Here is a 23,328-nt window from a genome sequence, read left to right as displayed (position 1 = left end):
TGTTGTGCATTAGCCAAAACCAGAGTGCCTTTGGTCCAGGGAGAATAATCCAAGATAATATTTTGATTGCCCATGAACTGGTCCATTACCTCCAAAGTGCAAAGAATGGGCCTAATGAAGGATTCGTAATTAGGCTCGATATGAGAAAAGCATATGACTGGGTGGAGCGGATTTTCATTGAAGAGGTTATGAAGAAGATGGGATATGCCGATGAATGGGTGTCTAAAATTATGAGTTGCATTCACTTGGTCCGCTATGTTGTTAAATGCAACTCCACCCTCTCTAAAATGATCTTGCCAAAAAGAGGCATCAAACAAGGGGATCCTCTCTCTCCCTACCTCTTTTTTTTTTGCACGGATGCATTTTCAAAATTGTTAATTCGTGCTCAGAATAATAATATGGTTAAGGGAATTTGGGCTAGCATAAATGGTTCGCGTATAAATCACCTCTTTTTTTCTGATAATGCACTCTATTTTATCCGTAATAGAAAAGGTATGTGGAGGAAATTGTAAATATTATTATAGATTTTACTTGTGATTCGGGCCAAAAGATTAATAAGGACAAATCCATGATTATGTTTAACCCGAAAACCCCTTTGATTCAAAGGCAGCTATTTAGTTCTATGCTCGGAATGTGTATGGTTGACAATCTAGATAGTTACCTAGGGTTACTATTACTCATTAGAAGAAAATAGTCATTAGCTTTTACTAACACCACTAATTGGTGCACCTGCAGGATAATCAGTTGGTCAAAATGTTTGCTATATTGCAGAAGGAAAGAGGTGTTCATCAAAGATATTATTCAGTCTATACCAACTTACATGTTCTCAGTTTTTCTTTCCCCTAAAGTTATTATTGAGGTTCTTCACTCAAAAATCGGCCTTCTGTGGTGGACAAATAATAAAAAGACCCGTGGTTGCGCTATGATGGCCTGGGATCGATTGTGTTTTGTAAAGGGGACAAGAGGCATGGGCTTTTCGAATATGCATATGTTTAATTTGGCTTTATTAGGCGGACAAGTTTGGAGACTTATTACTCAAAAGGATACCTTATGTTTTAAAGGTTTAAGTGTGAAATATTTCTCTGAAGGGGATGTGTTTCGGCATAAACATTGTGATAAACCATCTTTTACCTAGGTGAGCATTGCTAAGGCTGGTGATTCTTTAAAGGATGGCTCTATATGGAAAGTGGGTGATGGCAACATGATAGACATTTGGTGGGACTATTGGGATGTCGAAGGCCTTAAAGGTGATTCAATTTTTCGGTCCTTTTTAACAAATAATGAGAAGAAAGTCAAAGACCAGTAGGACCAGAACTATAGGTGGTGGAAAAGGGAGAGAGTAATTGAGCTTTACAAATATACGTTGGAGGACTGCATTTTTAATTTATCTGTAACACCCCTTACCCGTACTCGAGACCGGGACAAGGTACGAGGCATTATAGAACATAAACAGGGTATTTCTGAAAAATACGGGTCATAAAATTTCATTCCAAATTAAATCGACCAAATAGAATTATTTTGTCCTTATCATGGACTTACGAGGTCCAAAACATACATTAGAGGTAACCCAGAACTAAACCGAGAACTTAAGAAAATTCTAAGAAAGTTTTTAGGTGTAAGCCTCACATGCCTGTGTGGAGGCAATGCACACGTCCGTGTGCTTTGGTACACGCTCGTGTCCCTTACGTGTATGGAATTTTTAGAATTTATTTTTCATTTTGAACCTACAGGGGTTTTCACACGGCTGAGCACATGCCCGTGTCCTTGGCCCGTGTCCCTCACATGGCCTAGACACGCCCGTGTCATCGCTCGTGTCCAAAAACTAGACATTCTATTTATGACGTCATCGTTCATTTAGGGACACACGACCAAGGCACATGCCCGTGCGCTAGGCCGTGTCCTTCACACGACTGAGACACACAGCCGTGTCTTTGCCCATGTGTTTACTACCATGCATACTGACTTAGAAATTTTCAGTACAGGGGACACATGGTCATTAACCCGCCCATGGGGCAGACCGTGTGTCATACATGGCCTAGACACATGTCCGTGTGGACCTTTTTGGAGGCTATTTTCCAAGCCAATGGTCACCCTCAATCACTTATACATTCAAACACACTATATAACATGCAACATGACATATTTGTGCACTCAAACATTCCACACCATGGCACTCTCACATCTTCATAATGTCATTTTATTGCACACTTATTTGCTACACCATTTAAAGGCATTCCACACCAATTTCATGCATTATTAAACTTGTTATCATAACTTCAATTTGTGTATTCATGCACATAGTCCTTTTAAGATTTAGGTCATCCCTTATCCTTTAGCACCAGATATATACTTTACCATGCATTCATCGATCAACCACACATCACATCATTATCATGCATTCACCAAGCAATAACATGTCCTACCATCAAAACACTAGAACATGCATGCATGGGTAATTAGATTACAACCCAAATGAACAAGTATGAGCCATATCACATGGCCATTACAAAAATGAATCATCATAATCATAGGCCTTCTCAAATTGGCCAAATAGCACGACACATATCGCAACATGACCAAGTTTCCTATACATGCCATACTCAAAATAATGATTTCACTATACCCAATAGTCTTTTGATAGTGTGATCAAGTACTCCGACAGCTTCCGATCCCCGAGCTATCTTGGCGGAACTACAAAGGATGGGAAAAGAGAGGGGAGTAAGCATTAAAGCTTAGTAAGTCCACATGCAAATAATATGCAATAGTTGTAAACAACTGACATGCAAAAACATGATAATATATACATAAAGATTATTCTTTCATTCAGACCTCTTTGGTTACTCATCATATGCACATACATATACTTACTCATCGTAAACCGATCTTTATTAAAGCATTACTCATAGGTCTAGCATACATACCTGTACTCATCGTAAGTATCCATAACCATACCTCTTTCATATTTCCTTCTCGAGACTCTCGTTACATTCTTTACAATACCCGTTGAACATTCGAAATACTATTGGATACACGGAAACCTTGCACATAAGTGTCTCATATACAAACGTAGCTGAAGCTACCGCATAACGTGTAACACATCCATAATGAACTCGGACCTCTCAACGAGCTTAGATGTTACATGAATCGCATCCACCATGAACTCATACCTCTCAACGAGCTCGGATGCTTGCATCCATAATGAACTCGGACCTTTCAACGAGCTCGGATGCCACATATCTCAAGAACCCAGACCACTCAACGAGTTTGGACTCCTTAGTTCCTAGTGACATGTCACTTGTATCCTAAACTATTCCTAAGGTTCAAACGGGATTTTTTTCTCACTTACATATAGTATCTCCATTGCACTTGCTCGTAACGTCGTAAATCACGACCATAATAACATTCATGCTTTCATAACAATCAATAAGCATAAAATTCATAATTATAATAAAGCATTTATCACATTATATTAAAGCATTTAAAACATACTACCATACCACATTATTTGCGTATGTACTTACCTTGGTACAAAACAGTAGTAATCGAGCCTAGTCGTCGTATACTTTATTCTTTCCTCGTTCAAGTCCCGATTCACGTTTTTCTTAATCTTTAATGCCAAATTTAACTTATTTATTATTCACATTATTCAAACAGGTCCATAAATCATACTTTTACAAATTTACATTTTGACCCCTAAACTTTCACATATTTACGATTTAGCCTCTAGGCTCATAAAATAAAATGCATGCTTTTTCTTGATTACCCAAGCTTGGCCGAACCTTTTCTATGCTCATATCAGCCCATATTTTCCTTTATTTCACATTATTATTACTCACTTTTTCACTTTACAAACAAGTCCTTCATTTAGGTGTTTTCACTAAAAATCACCTAATAAAAGATGTTCATCATGCATCAAGCATTAATATTCCTCAATTAATCATCAAAATACAAGCATGTCATGCATGATTCAATTTTCATACATGAACCCTAGCTCAAAATATAGCTAGAAATGGGTAGATCATGTTACAGGGACTTCAAAAATACAAAGAACATTAAAAACGGGGCTAGGGAACACTTACTTGAAAATGTTGAACAAAACCCTAGCTATGGTGTTTTGTGATTTTCGGCAGCCAAGGAGGAAGATGGACATATTTTTGGTTTTATTTTCCCTTTTAATTCTTTTAATTACCTAATGACTAAAATGCCCTTAGGGTTTCTCTTTCCAATTTTTTTCTATGCATGTCCATTTTTGTCCAAAATTTTAAAATTTGGTCAAATTGCTAATTAGGACCTTCTACTTCATAATCTAACACAATTTCATGCTTAAAGCTTCTAGAATGCAAGTTTTGTTCTTTATTCAATTTGGTCCCTAAAATGAAATTAGACATTTTATGCATAGAATTTCTTCATGAAACTTTCACACAAGCATGCATTCATAACACAAACATCATAATAATCATAAAATAGTTATTTCTATCTTCAATTTTTGGTCGAAACTACTGTTCCGACTAGGCCCTAATTCGGGATGTTACATTGTCCATTCCTCATAATGGGGTCAAAGACACTAGAACGTGGACTCAAAACCTGGATGACTTCTATACATCAAAGTTGGCCTATTCTTTAGTGACCCTCAAGAGAATTGGTTTTGTTCCCCACAGATTTTTTTGGAGAGCCATCTGGAAACTTAAAATGCTCCATAAGATTAAGGTTTTTAGTTGGAGAATCGATCATAATTTTCTGCCTACCTTCGATAACTTTGCTCGTATCTGCCAGGGTTTCTCAAAAACTTATCCTAAATGCAATAATAGAGACGAAACGTTGATTCATGAAATGCAAGATTACCCAAAAGCTTGTGAAACCCTGGTTATTGAGGGCTTAAACAATAGGGTTATCTACGGGAACTACGACCACTGCATTGACTGATGTCTTCTATGATCTTGACAACAAGGCGGTGGCTAATTTTTTCATTCTTCTCTGGAATAACTGGAAAGATAGAAACAAGATAGTGTTTCAAGGCAAGAGGGATGCTACTTTGGTGGTGTGGGAAAGGGCACAAAAACTTAACAAAGATTTCAAAATTTCTAATCTGACTGAACCCTAGTGCTTCCCCCTAACCCGGTGCGTAAGGGCTGGACAAAACCTCCAAATGGTTACATTAAAGTAAATGTGGACGCTACTGTTTCATTTGGTTGTAGTAGGTTCGGAGCAATTGCAAGAGATCATGACGGCTTTGTAATTGGGGGCTATTATAATCATGTTAAAAATTCCTTGGATACGATTTGGGCTGAATTGAAAGCCTTGACTGAAGGTTTAAAAATGGCCTCTTGGTTAAAAGTGCCTAAGCTTATTTTGAAATTTGATAGTGCTATGTTAGTCAATACGGTAAATAAGAGAGAGCAAGATGTCACTATTCTGGGCCAGTACGTGAAGTAGGAATGCAAAGCCTTTAGAAATTTTGAATCGGTCCAAATAAATTGGATTAATCACAATAGTAACAATGCTATAAATTTAATTCATAATTTAGCTATTAAGAAGAGAATTAATTTGTACTTCGATATGGATTATTCGTTGGATATTCATAACACTATTATTCATGAAGCAAAAAATTGAGGTTGACCTTAGGGTCATTTTCTATAATAAAAAAGATATCTTATTGTCAGTGCATTCCATAAGTCTGAACTACCATTTATAGCTCATCAGAATTCAGAGAAATTAAGATTCCAACGTTGGATCAAAACTCACTCAGCCATTTCATAATTCTGAGTAGGCACAATTTCTATTGGACACAACTCTTCTCGCCAGCTTTATATCTCTCCACAAAACAACACGCCTCTCCATCTTCCTCTTTCACCCACTATAAATCCCCTCCCACTGTACCGATTATAACGCATTCAAGAAACCATTTTTATTTATTTTCCGTTCTCAAAATCATATCTTTTTACCTTTAAGCCGTTCTCCCTCAACAAAAGATGGCCAAACAAGAAGCTTGGTCAAGAAAGCCACTTACTGGAGAACATGAGTCCTCTACTACCATAGTTCGTGAATCGGAATCCCCTAGACCAGTGCAGACAAAGGAGCCAGTAATCCTTTTGAATAAAGTGGCAAATGAACGATTTTCGACAATATACTGATGAGAAACTTCCATCTCGAGCTGGGAATTTCCCTTTTGCCACAATAAGACTTGGGTAAGCAATTCTCCAAAACCATTTCGAAGTTAAAATGGGAAACATTTTGCACCCATCCTGACAGCTACTCTCCTTCACTGGTATGTGATTTTTATGCTGATCTCTATGATCATGACTTAGAGTTGATTTTTGTTCGAGAAGGTTTAATACCATGGGATACTGCAACAATCAACGAGCTGTAAAACACCAAGGCCGATGTTGACAAACACTCTAAGTTCATAGATGACATCACAGATGAAAAATGGGTTCCCATCAAAGAATTACATGATGCTCCACCGCTTCTTGATGCTACAAGGCAAAATTTGGTTTCATTTTGCCAACTGTAGGCTAAAGTCCTCCACTAACAGCACCATAGTCACACTAGACAGAATGTGTCTGATACATTATATTGTTAAGGGCAGAAAAATTGATGTAGGCAAAATTCTTTACGAAGAAATAGCTGACTACACTACAAGCCAGACTAGGATCTTGGTTTTCCCATCACTAGTGATGCTATTGTGCCAGCAAAGAGAATCATGCCCCGTACTGGTGAGGAAGTCTTGGAAAATAAAGGCTCAATCAATGAAGCCTCTATAGAAAGAATGACTCGAGGCTAGGACACGCCAACACTAAAGGAGGCAAAGACCAGCAAGACAAGAAAGGGCAAAGCCAAAGCCGATAGATAATGAACAAACTTGAATGTAGAGACATCATTATTACGCAAACTGAAGGATGTCAAAAAAATGGTAAATTCCATCAACAACAGGCAGATTAGGCTTGTCGCTATAGCAGAAAATATGGAGAAATCCCAGAATTTGTTTTATGCTTATGCTAGAGATTGGAATAGTTCTATTGTAGCCACATTAGGCCAACTAAGCCATCCCCACTACTGGAATTTCCTGTATTTCCATCAATCATTTGCAATTATGACCCATCTTTCTCGGATGATGACATAGAAGACTGAGATAGACTGGTGGCATCACCATTTATTGTGTAGGTCTCTGATATTGAGAAAGAAGAGGAATCCAATAACATTGAAGAATGCTTACGAAATATTGAGAGCTTGTTTGAGGATGGTATTTTTACTAATTAAGAGGAAATTGTTGTTGAGAAGGAAGTTGTTACTAATGAAGTTGTTGCTGAAGAAGAAGAAGTTGCTAAAAATGAGAAAGAAAAAAAAAAAGATTCTGTTGAGAAGATTGTCACCGCACCTGAGTCTGTGGGTGCAAATATTGATAGTCTGGAGTGAATTGAAGCGAGACCAGTGGAAGTTGCTAAGGTAACCAGTGAGGAGCAATGTAATTCATTGGCAATAGTGGTCTACATTGGACCACTCCAAGTGGCCTCTCCTATACAAACAGCAGTCGATGATGTTGGGGCAAAGTCGGGCACTGAAGAACAATTCGAAGACCTGCAAAGCCCAAAGAAAAAGGAAAGAAAGTGCTCCAAGGATAAAAAATGAAAAAAGGAGGAGAAAGAAATATCATGCAACTGCATTGACAGCTGCGGATAACTGAGTTAGTTTATTTTGAGCTTTATTTATAGTATTCATGCATTGCATGTAGCTTTAGGTTTTATTTTGATAAAAATATATTGTCATTGCATTTTTATTGTCATTACATTTTCATGTTAGTGCATTGGGGACAATGCAAACTTTAAGTTTGGGGGAATGCACATGGGGCTTGAAAGTGCACCCATATTTCAAAATTCTTTTTACTTCAAAAATGAAGCATGCAAGCAAGGTTTAATTATAGTTAGTGAAAATTGTTCTAAATTTTTGTTAGATTCGATACTTAATTCTTGAATCATGCAAATTATCAATGAATGGATTGGATAAATTTGACAGAATGTTGTTGATGAATGGATTAGGTTGCATTAATAATGGATAACTGCCATTATTCCTTAAATCTTGAATGAATATTCTTTTTACAACTGCTTATAAATGTATATATAGTTATAAAGTAGAGACATTCCAAAGTAGATGTAATATGGAATGTTAAAAAGGGAACACTCCAATACAAGCATTAGAAAAATCAATCTGGCTAAAGGCTGTCACTGCATAGGTCTGTATCGGTGCAATTACGTACTCCCTAGAGTTTTCACCCCATTGTTACTTCTTAGGAAGAAGGGTAAAATAATGCAACAATATCCCTTATTCCAAAAAGAAAAAAGGAAAAAATGTATATATACATAGTTTTGTGCAATAAATGCTGCAATGGTAGATAGAACTTAAGGTTTAAAGCATGATGCTAGCTTTTATAAAGTTGCAACCTTATTAATTTATGCTTATGAATTGTCGATGCAATATTCTTTCATCTGAATACGATTCATTCATTGGGAAATTAGAGGCTTCAAGTTGCTAGAATGATTATTTGCCTTAGTAAAATTTTTGTAGCCTTGCTAGTTTCTGTTTTTACTTGAGGACAAGTAAAAACTCAAGTTTGGGGGGTGTGATAGCACTAGAAAGAACATAGGTTTTCCCTCGTACTTATTGGTTAAATTGTTCCCATTTAGTTATCCTTTGCATACATTTTATCATTTTCAATTTATAAATTGCATTTTATAACTCAGTGAATCCTAGCCTATTTTATTCTTAATTTTTCTACCTTATTGCATTAATGTCATTGCATGAGTTAATCCCAGATTGCGTCTAGAAATGTCGTCGCACCTGATAGTTGTCCGGATAAGAACCAAAATTGCTTGAGCTATCCAGCCTGGTATAACCAACCTGTACATACAAGTATAGAATAAATTTGAGGAAAGGACACCTGTACTGTTGGAGGAGGACATAAAAGGTGGATGTGAGAAGAAAAAGGGGAGTTTTTTTTTTCTCCATCATCATCTTCATCAGCCTACCTTAAAGCTTGTGGCCATGGAAGCTTAAGCCTCTCATAGGTGAGCCAACGTGAAAATCAGATGCAGACTAGCTTCAGATGAGGAGATCTAAGTGCGAGAAAAGAGGAAATAGAGAGATTCAGTCGAGTTCTTTCTTATTTCTTTCTAAATGTTGTTGATTAATCTCTGATTTATGATTGTATGAAAGTACTGATGAATTCTTGGTGAAATGTTATCTTATTTTGTAGCACCCCAAACCCGGCCTAGAAGTTATGGCCGGATCTGGCATGCCACATCAAAAACGTTAAAAAAAATTTCCATTCTAAGTCCAGAAAATCGTACTTGATGTTCAAAAGATTAATTTATTAAGGGTTAAATTGAATGGAAGCTGTGCACCAGGTAGGAAACCGGAAAAGAGGAGGTGAGTCCATCGGACTGATTAAGTACCAAACTCCCTTTCGGATCCAATCCTAGACATGTAAACCACCATTGCCATACCTTAACGTCATGTATATTTCTAGGAAACCGATTTGATTAAGTCCTTTTTAGGAAAAGTGATTAATTTTGGAAAATATCTTCATTGCGGAAGCTTTGCTTGTTTTCGTGTTATTTTGAAAACAATTACTGTTTTTGAAAATGCGCCCTAAAGCTATCCAATTTCAACAGTTAAATATAAATATTACCTATCTTAATAAAACATATAAAAACCATCAAAAATAAATAAGCGGCCTTATTACATTTAAAAGCCCAAAACCTCAAACGTAATTAAAAGGATGTCCAGTTCACCAGAAGAAAATCAAACTTTCAGAACGGGTGGCCACTTCGAATTCCCTCACAGCTCCAAGCCCACTATGGTTGGGGATTTCCTGCGTGGATGAAAATAAAAGGGGTGAGTTTGGGAAAACTCAGTGTGTAAGGAAAACCCATTCAAAGCCCAAGTCAGCTTAAGCCTATTGGGCCTAAGCCCATTCAGGTAACAGTGGTACTGGACCAAAGCCCTTTTCAAATTACAATAAACTGGGCCTTAGCCCTTTATTCAGATAACAGTATGGCCCATAGGCCCATTTCAAAATACATGCAACATCAGTAAACATATGCAAGCCCATTTGGGGAGACTACTCAACCCACCAACCACTACACTCCACCCGTACCAGCCATACACTCCATGTGGGGAATAGCTCAACCCACCCAGCCCAACACTCCACAGTTGTAACACCCCGTACCCGAGTCCGTTACCGGAGTCGAATACAAGGTGCACACAGACTTAACTTAACTGTTTTCACAGTCCATAAAAAAAAAAATTTCCAGACAAGCTGGTTACTGCGTCACTGTCGCCTTAAAAATCATATATGGAGTTTCAAAACTCGAAAATCAGTTTCGTAATTTTTCTCTGAAACTGGACTCATATTTCCATCTACAGATTTTTTTCTAGAATTTTTGGTCAAGCCAATTAGTAAAGTTTATTAGTTAAATTCTCCCATGTTACAGGGGTCGACTACACTGACCTTCGTTCATTACAACTTGAATATCTCCCTGTGCAGGGCTTCAATACTGATGTCGTTTATTTATATAGAAACTAGACTCAAAGTGGAATCTATAAATATATGGTATGACTCCTAATTATCTCTGGTTAATTTATAATGAATTTCCAAAGTCGGAACAGGGAATCCAGAAACCGTTCTGGCCCTGTTTCACGAATACTTAAATATCTCTCAATATACAACTCATATGACCGTTTCGTTTCTTCCATATGAAAGTAGATTCATCAAGACTCATTTACATAATTTTTTCACTATTTAATTCCACTCCTTCTATTTTTAGTGATTTTTCACATCCACACCACTGCTGCTGTCAGCATCTATTACTAAAACAAACTATGCCTATTTCATGACTTTTCCTTGATTTAACTAATAATTCATCATGCATGTCCCAAATTATAACCATGATTTGTGTCCAAACATCACAAAACCAATTCCAACCGAACATTTACGCCATTTTCGCATGGCTAAAAGTTTACATACCAAATTTCAACAAAGCATAACAGCCTATACATGCCGAAATGTACTCCTAGACCAACTACGAAGAAAATACCAAAAGTTGTTAGCCGGTGTGATGACTTTGATGACGGTCCCGAATGCACAAAAAGTCGAGTCCAAGGAACCTAAAATAAGTGACAAGCAAACACCGAATGAGTATATAACTTAGTAAGTCATAAGCAATGCACTATCATCCATTAATAACATTATTACAGGAGGAAACAAAATGGAACGAGATTAATTACTCCATCCAAACCGAACTATACCATAGTTCCTTAGACCTTTCGGTTCAATCTCATACCAAGTTACACATTCACATCCCATATACTAATCAATAGGATATTAGAGGCATTTTTATACATCATTTTGTTCTCGTTACAATCATACAACTAAATGACCTCTCACTTATTCCACGATAAGTCTTATGTACGTGACTTCAATTAAAATTGTCACATAGGTTCAAAACTTACCGAACTCAACTCCAAATATAAACACAGCGCCTATTAGCCATGAGCGCAAGGTACTTACCCGATCCGCTGTCCGTGATCAACTCAATAATGTCGCACACTCAGTGTCAATAGTGATTTCAAAACATATAGTGAGTCCGCACACTTAGTGCTATATAATCAACTCGCACACTTAGTGCTATATAATCAAACTCGCACACTTAGTGCTGTACAAATTTTAAACCCGCATACTTAGTGCCAATTTCATGATCATAAATGTTTATACCCGCACACTTAGTGCCGAAATCAACAACTCAATACATCTCACCTCTTTTCTCTTCATTCGATACTTTCATCACCACATACATACATGTATATAGATTGATTATTCCTTTCGGCATAGTTACATAGACATCATGTCTATTTAAATCAATACAAAATATGCGCTTAGTGACTTACTTTGTGTTGGGTAAAATAGTTCCAAGTCGGCTACTCAATGACCTTCGTCTTTCCCTTGCTTGATTCTCCTCCTTTAACTTCTTGAGCTTAATCAATAAATCAACTAGTTTAACCATCTTGCTAAACATTCATAATTCAATTACACATGCATATGTATGTTTGTATATTCGGCAACCATCCACACTAATTACCCATTTAGTTGATTATACACTTCCAAATGGGCATCACAATTAGATTTAACACTACCTTCATACTCAATTGGATGGCGAATGTATGTATATATATATACAATGTCAACTATAACATCTTTTAACCACCTAATTTCATCTCATGAACACTTAATCAAATTTTCCTAATCTAGCATATATTTTCACATCTATTTGTAACATCATGTAAATTCACATATAACTACATTTCTTAAGTTCTACATCTTAATGCCCATTATAGCCACTCCCAAAACCTAAATCTAAAATCGGCAACATCCCTTTCAACTATGTTAGCGAACCTCATCCTCTTCTTAGTCCTACATTCGGCTCCTCCAACACCATGACTTAACAACTTCAACTTTCATGCTAACATAACAAGCAACTTAACACATCCATATAACTAACACGTTAATAGCATCAAGGTATCAACTAAAATTTTTAAGCTTCTTTGTCAAATCCCAACTCTCCAACAACCCCAAATCCAACCATGGGATAGATAGAATTCAAACTAACAATTAAAAACATGCATGAATCTCATGGACAACATCAAACATACCTTGGTCTAGCAACTACCATGGCTGATTTTCTCAAGCTCTTCCCCCCTTCTTCTTAGGACATTCGGCCAAGCAAAGGAAATGAAAGGATGGACATTTTTTTTTTCTTTTCTTTGTTTTCATCATATTTCTTTTTTTTTTCATTATTTTATCACCCATGCACCTTATTTTATTTATTCCAACATAAAGCACTTACACAACATGTTTCATGACATGTTTTGCCCATAATTCCTTGTCATGGCCGGCCACTAGCACTTGGGGGGGAAATTTGACATGCAAGTCCTCCCTTTGGACTACATGCACTATTAGGTCCTTATAGATTAGCCTATCACTTTTCAAAAGTGTCACACAAGTCCTACTAACTGAATTCATATGCAATCGACTAAATCGAAGCTTGAAATTTTCACACATTCATAAATACATATTCTAGACAATAAATATTACGTTCAAACATTTCGGTGACTCGGTTTAGCGGTCCCAAAACCACTTCCGACTAGGGTCAATTTTGGTGTCACGATTCTGAGCTTCTTTGCTTTCGATTAACGAAGAATTGAGGCAAAGCCTCCAGTACGTGGACAAGCCACTTTCAGTACTTCCTCCGTCAATATCCCAGTCCCATGCATCAGATAATAATAACACGGCATTGAGTAAATAACAACAGTCAAACATGCATTTAGGTCAATTTAACCTTAGGGGTATTTCGGTAATTTATCTCCTAGGAGTAAAACTGTAAATTTTCCACTTTTAAAGGTATTTTAGTAATTTATCTATTTTAGGGTTTTTCATGCATATTCCTACCTTTCACGTACTAACAGAATTACGTACCGAGGGTTCTTACCGAATTGCGCCCGTTGGCCCATCATTCCAATTTTGGCCCATTAAGCCCAAAAATATCGAGGGCACAGAAATCATGCACTTTGCAGTCTAAATTTTGCAACTTACCAAAAACATTAATCGATTTACCTCACCAGCATTCGCACACTCGCAAATCTAAAAAAATACCGGATTTCGGCATTTCGGCTTTTCGACTTTTGCCGATCCAGACTAAGAAAGAGGGTGTTAATTACACACCTGTTTGCGACGATATGCTGACGAGATCCACACACGAACTGCCTACAATTGGATTACTAACACGGTAATCTAACTATTCAAATACAAACTACGTATTAACCCCTTACAATATTCGTCCAACCACACCTACAGATCATAGTAAGCTTATAAGAAATCAATAAGCAACTCATTAACTAATTTTTGTCAATGTTTACCACATAATCATAATTTCACTGCAAGCTGTCTTCCTGAGCAACAGTCACTAAATTATTTATAACTGGAGGTAAGAAACTCCAAATCAAGTGCCGTTAATTTTTCATGAAAATAGACTCATATATATTCTATCCATAAAATTTTCAGAATTTTTGGTATGGCCAATCAATACCAGATTTTTCTTAAAGTTTCTCATGTTTTACTGTTTGACTAATCTGACCACTCTTCATTACGAATCAAATTTCTCATTGTACAGAATTCAAAATATGTTCTAGTTTATTCCATTTGAAACTAGACTCACTAAGCTTTAATTACATAATTTATCCAGCTTCTAGCTCATCTCCAACAATTTATGGTGAGTTTCCAAAGTCACGTTACTGCTGCTGTCCCAAGCAGATTTATTACCAAATCACTCTTTCACACCTAACTTGCATGCTTGTTATTTAAACATGTATATCACCAATCAATCATCACATATCTATGATTTTACTTAAGTATAATCTCCATTTCATCATTTTAAAGCACAGCATGTTAGCTGATTTTTCCCTTTAACATCTAAGGTACATGCATGCTCATTTGTTTGGCTCAACTTCACCTATCTTCCATTTTTCATCAAAAGAACATGAAACAACAACCATTTCCTTCATTTTAATTCATGACTAAATGCTCACAATACAACTAAAAATCAAAATATACTTGAAGAGTTAAGGTAGAATCAAGAAGAACTCATGAACCTCAAAATAGAAGCAAGGTACCAAGAACTTACCTTCAATTTTCCTCCTCCTAATGACCGAATACTCAAGAGCTTTCTCCTCTCCTTTCTCTTCTCTAACTTTCAGCTATGATGAACAAAGATGGACAAAACTTTGTTCTTTTCACCCTTTTTCTTTTAATAAAACTTCATATTTCATCCATTTAATTCTTTAATACAAAAGACATGAAATTCTTATCATGAAACATTTACCTAACCCATTATCATGAAACATTTACCTAACCCATTATCATGGAACATTTACCTAACCTATTATCATGGAACATTTACCTAACCTATTATCAATTTGTATCAATTTGTACCATAAATTATGGATATCAAGTGTACATTTTGTCTACAACAACATGATGGCTGGCCACTTCATGTAAAATGGGAGGTTTGTCATGCAAATCCTCCTATTTTGCACTCCTATTTATTTGGCCACTTCAATTTAGCCTATAGCATTTTCAAACATTTTCACATAGGTCCTATTTCATAATTTCACTCACAAATGACAAAATCAAAGCATGAAATTTTGTCAACATTCACAGAATTCCCGAAAATTGGGGCGTTACAACTCTACCCTCCTTAAAGAAATTTCGTCCTCGAAATTTACCTAATCCAAACAGATGAGGGTATTCTTTGTTGCATCGTCTCTTCGGCTCCCAAACTCGAAGTTTCCCTTCCTTAACTTGTTGAAAACGAGCGACCAAAGAGTCATCTTTCAACTATTTTTCCTTAATCTGATCCACCAGGTTGGCCTCACTTGCAACTCACCAGCAGACTTCCATCATCATCTGAGACTCAGACGAGCAAACATTGCTCTCGGATCGAATCTGACTCTACGACTTAGAGCATCGGCTACCACATTAGCCATGCTTGGGTGATACTCGATCGAACAGTCATAATTCTTAAGCAACTCAATCCATCTCCTTTGCCTAAGGTTCAGCTCCTTCTGAGTCAACAAATACTTAAGACTCTTATGGTCAGTGTATATAATACACCTTTCTCCGTACAAGTAATGTCTCCAAATCTTAAGTGCAAATATCACTGCTGGCAACTCTAAATCATGAGTCAAATAGTTTCCCTCATGAGGCTTAAGCTATCGTGATGTATATGCAACCACCTTACCCTCTTGCATTAACACGCAGCCCAAACCCACGTGTGATGCGTCATTGTACACAGTAAAATCTTTCCCAGACTCCGGCTGAATTAATACAGGTGCTTCAGTCAGAACTTTCTTCAACTTCTCAAAAGCCTCTTGCTGGGTCTCATTCCATACAAACAGTACCCCTTTCCTTATGAGTTTTGTCAGAGGTGCTGCCATCACAGAAAAACCTTCCACAAACCTTCTGTAGTATCCTGCCAACCCTAGGAAACTTCGAATTTTTGACACCGTCCTAGGTGGCTTCCACTCCAAAATCGCTTCAATTTTTCGATGGCTTACCTTAATCCCCTCAGCAGAGACCACATGTCCTAAGAAGGTTACCTTCATCAACCAAAATTCACACTTGCTAAACTTCGCAAAGAGTTCCTTCTCCCTTAATACTTACAGCACTATACGGAGATGCTCATCATGTTTCGTTTCAGTTTCAGAATATACCAGGATATCGTCAATAAAGATGACTACAAACTGATCCAAAAATGGTTGGAACACATGATTCATCAGATCCATAAATGCTGCAGGAGCGTTCGTTAGTCCAAATGGCATAACCAGAAACTCGTAATGACCATACCGAGTCCTGAATGTTGTCTTTTGGATATCTGCCTCCTTGACCCTTAACTGATGATATCCAGATCGAAGGTCGATCTTGGAAAATACAGAAGCTCCTCTAAGCTGGTCGAATAGATCGTCAATCCTTGGCAGTGGATACTTATTATTAATCGTCAGTTTGTTCAACTGGCGATAATCAATGCACATCCGCATCGTACCATCCTTCTTTTTCACGAATAGCACTGGTGCTCCCCATGGAGACACGCTTGGCCTAATAAAACCCCTATCCAACAACTCTTGAATTTGTGCCTTTAGCTCCACCAACTCCTTCGGTGCCATTCTATACGGTGCGATAGACACAGATGCCGCTCCAGGCAATAAGTCGATTCCAAACTCCACTTATCGATTCGGAGGCAATCTTGGAAGCTCCTCCGGAAAAACATCTTGGAACTCCTTTACGGTCCTAACCTTATCCACTGTCAGTCCCTCCTCTTCTAACTGACTTACAAATGCCAAATAGACCTCACAACCTTTCCGAATCCACTTTTCGGCTCTTAATGCCGACACCACATTGGACAAATAATCCCTTCGCTCACCTATCACCATAACCTCCTCATCCTTTGTGGACCTTAACACCATTCGTTTAGCAGCACAATCCAGAGTCGCTTTAATACAAAAGACATGAAATTCTTATCATGAAACATTTACCTAACCCATTATCATGAAACATTTACCTAACCTATTATCATGGAACATTTACCTAACCTATTATCAATTTGTATCAATTTGTACCATAAATTATGGATATCAAGTGTACATTTTGTCTACAACAACATGATGACTGGCCACTTCATGTAAAATGGGAGGTTTGTCATGCAAATCCTCCTATTTATTTGGCCACTTCAATTTAGCCTACAGCATTTTCAAACATTTTCACATAGGTCCTATTTCATAATTTCACTCACAAATGACAAAATCAAAGCATGAAATTTTGTCAACATTCACAGAATTCCCGAAAATTGGGGCGTTACATATTTAATCTTGCTTTTATTGTTTAATCTTGGGGTTTGAATTTTTTAACACGGAATTGTTATTGCAATCACTAACACTGGAAAGTGTAGTGACAGTTTGAGCCAACAAGCACTTCAACGGAAGTTGAGTGAGGATTAGAGGAACTTAGTCTACTTGTTCTTAACAATGCCATATTGCCATCATCAGAAGGTGAGGTTAATATTCATGTTTAAGTCTCAGATTAAATAAAGGAGTAACGCTGGGTAAGATTTACATTGAATTTTATTGCCTCGACAATCACCTACTCTTTTATACCTTGTGAGCATTTAGTTTTCTGCTAAAGATTCATGTTGGGGATCTTAGTTTATCACTATCATATTTTATTTTATTATTTTCAAGTTATTGCATCAAAAACTATCCTCACAATTTATCTTATTTATATCTAGCTATTGCACCGACATTAATAGACAAAAGATACCATTCATGTGGGATCGATATCTCACAAACTCACATCTATATACTATACTTGCATCAACAGTGTGCGCTTGCACATTATTTTTGTGACGTTAAACAGATGATCACCTCTCTTGCAATGGCATCTTGAGCAATGTTATCAAGCTGAGTTTCACTTCTAAGAGTGATGGTCTTGCACTATTCCTTCCCTTGTGATCTCGAATTCTCGGTATCATTTAGCAACACTTCTTGTGGTCTCGAAGTCAAAGCATTCACTATTTGCCGCACTTGATTCTCAAGAGCTCAGAGAGATGTAGCCTGACTCTGAATTATGACATCATTCTTGGCCATAGATTCCTTTACTAAGGCTTCAATAGATGATGATGATGATTATGATGATGATAAAGTTGATGTCTGAACCTATTGGACATTTTGCCTCGACATAGGATGATTATAACCAGTGGTGCACTATTAGCATTCTATCTTGTAGCATTATTAAAATTCCCCACACCTTTATTATTCCAACCAAAGTTTGTATGTTGTTTCCACCCTGTATTATACGTGTTGGAATAGGGGTTATTATTCCAATTGAAATTACCCTTGTAACACACGGATGCTGGGTTTTATGGGTATTCATTATACATATGGTCTTCACCACAATAACACACGAAAGATTGGCTAATTTAATCTCCTTAACTATAGTATTTTTCATTTTTTTTATTATTTTAGCCAAAGAAGATACTTGGGTTTTTAACGAAGTGATTGCATATAGCTCTATGGCACTAACACTCTCTTGCTTGTCCTAACTCTTGTGGTAGGATATTGATTATCATTGTTGGCAATCTTCTCCAGAATTTCATATGCTTCATTATAAGATTTATCTAGCAAAGTAGGCTGGTAGAAGCATCAACTACCATCCTTGTATGTGCGTTCAACCTATTATAGAATATCTGTATCTGAGTCCAGTCTTTAAATCGTTCCCAAGCTTCATATAGTGTTTCATCCTTCGATTGCTGAAAATATGTGACGTCACTTCTAAGCTTGGCATTCATATTTGGGGGATTATACCATAGCAAAAATCTCCGGCAAAATCATTCCATGATGTAACTGTTCCTAATGGAAAATCATTTAACCATGCTCTTGCACGATCTCTTAAAGAATATGGAAACAGTTTAAGCTACAAATTGTCTTCAAGAACTTCTTGTTGTCTAAACGAGTCATAGACCTTGAGAAAAAGTCTTAAATGCAATCTTGGATCTTCAGTGGGTAATCCACTAAACATTCCTACTGTTTGTAACATCTAAAACATTATTGGTTTTAGCTCAAACTGTTGAGCCTGTATTTGTCGTCTGACTACCCCTGGATTCAGGTCATCTAGAATTGGCACAACATGCTCTCAGATTGGTCTATCTATCACCCTACAAACATAAGGATTAGCATCCTAACCATTCAAATTATCATTCAAACCAGGTATCACCCTACAAATAGAAGGGTTAATATATTGACCATTTGAATTATAATTGAGACAAGAATCATTCCCGTCCCTAGCCATTTTTCACAGTTATTTAAGCATTCTTCATAAAGTTCTTTCGTTCTCTAGGCCAAAAGGAAACTTTTTGTTAGCAGGAATGCCTCTTCTCATGCACTGATGGCAAACCTGTAGAAATTAAATTAAACTTAGTTAAATAAAACTAATAGAATTAAGTAAAATAACAAAACCAAATTTCACCAAATTGTTGATCCCTGACAACGACGAAAAAAACTTGTCGAGGGTGAAATGGTATGGTAATTGTTCAAGTATACACATCGAATGAAGTAATAAAGTGATAAGTGAGATCGTCTCCACAAAGATCGAATTAGGTATAAAAATGGTTAAGTTATTATAATTAATTTTTATTAATGTTACGGTAAAACCAAGTTATGTACATATTGGTAAATTAAAGTAGTACGTATGCAAAATGTATATTGACTAATACTGAAAAATGCTAAGGCAAAGTAAGAGTAAAAATGCAATGGCAATTAAGAGAATAATTACATAAATAATCTACGAGCGGATAAATAAATAACTGAGAATGCTATGTCAAAGATACTATGACAAAGGATTAAGGGTCTACGATGTTGATTCGGAAGGTTGGGATTACTAAGAATCTACCCTTACTTTCATAAATGCCTCAGCAAAATTGTACTTAATCTACTGCTCAGAAGAGACCTAAAGTGACCTACTTCTTTCAAGAGCTAGATCTCAGGTTACCAGGTTGTGTCTCTAGGCCTTAGCACGGTACCTTGCACTGTTTTGTCTTTATTCTATACAAACACTACTCTATGTCTAGAGTCTGCTGCAAGTATTCAATTGAATACCCACTTGTATCATTCAATTCTAGTCCAACTAATCTAACCTTTTCAGAATTAGATTCAATTTATGGGCATATTGCACACTCATCTACGTCTAGAGAATGTATGCATACAACTGGGAATTAAAAAAATTAAATGAAATAGTAGATTAAATAAAATATATGCTTCAACCATTAACGAAAATAAAAGTTTCATCATGTAATCCCAATCCTATGATATTTAGCTCATGGGTTGGCAATTAAAATTCATGTTCAAAATAACACCCAACATCGTTTCGATCAAATCAATTCACGGGAGTACAAATTAAGAAATAATGGAAGAACTTAGAAAGATGGTTGTCACCAAGTCAATCAACAATCTAGTAGCACAGTGTCCTATGGTGGCTGAGAGGGACTGCCTTCAGTTTCCTCCTATCTTCTCTACTCAGCCGCTACTCTCTATTGTTGCCTCCGGATCTTCTCACGCTTTAGGGTTTCCTCCTTTGGATTTTTATAAGCTTTTCTTCCTAGGGTAACTCCAACAATCCACGATATCGTCTCCTCTTTTTTATGTAGATTTTTTTGGTACAAGTAGAGTTGGGCTAAAACTAGTATGCATTGAGTGTTGTCTTAGTCATCTTCCTAAAATTGCCATGGCATTCGTGTTGGCAACTTGTTCAACCTTTTTCCTTGTCAAATCTTCACTCCTTTATTTCTTTCTCCACATCCTACACCTTCCAAATCACCAAAAAAAACCTTTCCACATGCAATTAACGTACCTAACATTTAAACACAGTCTAACCTCTTAATGCAATGATAAAAATATCAATGAAATGTTCTAAAATGCGACTAAATGTACCAAGTACAAGCAATTAGACAGGTCTGAATGCATGAAATATAACTCTTTTCAAGAGTTATCAAAGGGTACAATGTTTCTGTTAAGGGACAAGGTCTACTGATGGTGTCAATCCGCTAAGAGAAGTACGTAGGTTGAACGATTGACTTGGGATTATTTCCAAGATGATTTTCAGAAGAAGTATGTGGGCACGATATATAAGGCGGCCTGTAAGCTAGAGTTCATTGAGTGGAAACAAGGGAACATGACTGTGGTCAAGTACAAGACCGTATTCTTACGTTTTAGCCGTTATGCTCATGGTGTGGTTATGACTAGGCTGGACAAGTGTGTAAGATTCGAGAATGGGCTGTGGTATAATATGATGATTCAGGTCGTTCCACATCAGGAGAGGATTTTTGAGGCTTTGGTTGAGAAAATCAAGATTGTGGAGGAGTCTAACACCCCTAACCCGTATTCGTCGCCAGATTAGGGTTACGAGGCATTACTAGAAAATACACATTATCCGAATAATTATAAATATATTTACACATATGCAAGTCTTTAATCAATCAAATGTTTAAAAGATACAATTAATATAGTTAAGCATGTCTCATTTCATATCACTTAACAAATATGTATATATGTTTATATATATTTATATATATAGCCACATATCTTATAAGCAAAGATATTCAGCATATCAAAAATATACATATCATACGCACATACCAAAGTTTATATAAATATCCCATTCCATTATTCAAACATGTGTCATATAAAAGTAACCCTTTCAAGGTACAAATCATTTAAAACAAAATGATTTCCATGCAGCACATTATACAAATATATGCATATGTATATTCGACTACTACTCCAATTACCATCTTAAATTTAAAATTTATACATGAATAATACCTTAGTCGAACTTTTAAACCAAATTATAAATGTCAAAATATGCTACTTGTAACATGATTAATACACATGAAATTGAATATTATTCATGGCTAATTGTAAAAGTTACTATTCATTTGATAATTCTACAAGCCTTAATTGAATATATATATTCATGCTTACTACTCATGCCATTTCAATATTTACTTCAATAACCATATATTCAGTTAAATATCATATTAAACATATAATCTAATTTCAACCAAATCCAAAACATAGTTTCACATCTTAACCAGCATATCAAACAAGTTAAACCAACTTAACCATTTTAATCATTAACCAAACATAACCATCAGCTAATTAATACTTAATATACCGAATGCGTCCAGCCAAGTTTCACGTATATAACTCAACTAACTTGTTTTAAACATATGCTTATATATATATATATATTTGGCCATTTATCCAAATTTAATCATCATCCATTTATACATATATAAAACAACCTTTCTTTAAAAAAAAAAAATGAACTACCTAATAACCTTACACAACGGATTCATGCTAAGCATATTTATACTAAATATAAGTAAAATACTGTTCAAGCATAACAGGTAACATTTTTACCAAAAAGAATTTAAACCATGATCAAACGTAATTGATTCCTAGCATAACTACCAAGCCATATTCCAAAAACCAATAATAAACATAACTCAAGTATGATTTATATACATAATATACACTTCATTACCGAACATAATTATGCCACAACCAAATACTCACATCCATTCACTACAGCAAAACTGACTTTTAGCGGCCTTTTTTTAGGCCTTTAGCGGCGCTTTTAAGTGCCGCTAAAACTATTTGCGGCGTTTTTACAAGCGCCGCAAAAAACGCCGCTATTGCTAACGCCACTAAAGTTTGCGGAATATATTTGAAAAAACGCCGCTAAAGGTCATGACTTTTAGCGGCGCTTTTCCCACAAACGCCGCTAAATGTCATAAATTCAAAAAAATTATAAAATATTATAAAGGTCATGAAAATATAAAAATAATATCCATGATATAAATATAAAAATTTTCTATTAAAATTCATTACCAAATTAAATTTTCTATTAAAATTTTAACTTTAAAACTAAATACAAAAATTAATGAATTTAAATTTAGAATTTAAAATAATAAATTAATAACACAATTAAAATCCAAAACTTAGAACTCAAATTATCTTAAATATTAAAATAAAAATAAAAATTTAGAATCAAAACTAAAATAAATAATAAAAACTAGATTAAATATAAAAATATCAATAAAATAAGATATTATAATGAAGTTACTTAAATGAAATAAGGACTTAAATCATAACCATGTAAAATATAAGATTTGA

General features: G+C 36.0%; 1 long non-coding RNA gene across 1 annotated transcript; it reads right to left on the bottom strand.

The window, feature by feature from the left end:
- Positions 1 to 9,665: 9,665 nt before the first annotated feature.
- On the bottom strand, positions 9,666 to 14,854 carry LOC128296259 (uncharacterized). Its single transcript, XR_008286806.1, has 3 exons — positions 14,730 to 14,854; positions 13,772 to 13,813; positions 9,666 to 9,865 (listed from the first exon to the last, which is right to left on the bottom strand). It is a non-coding gene; the product is annotated as an uncharacterized LOC128296259 (long non-coding RNA).
- Between the last annotated feature and the right edge of the window lie 8,474 nt (positions 14,855 to 23,328).

The sequence above is a fragment of the Gossypium arboreum genome, chromosome 8 (assembly GCF_025698485.1).
Source record: "Gossypium arboreum isolate Shixiya-1 chromosome 8, ASM2569848v2, whole genome shotgun sequence".
In the NCBI taxonomy this organism is placed as follows: Eukaryota; Viridiplantae; Streptophyta; class Magnoliopsida; order Malvales; family Malvaceae; genus Gossypium; species Gossypium arboreum.
This window is presented reverse-complemented; position numbering and strand designations above follow the sequence as displayed.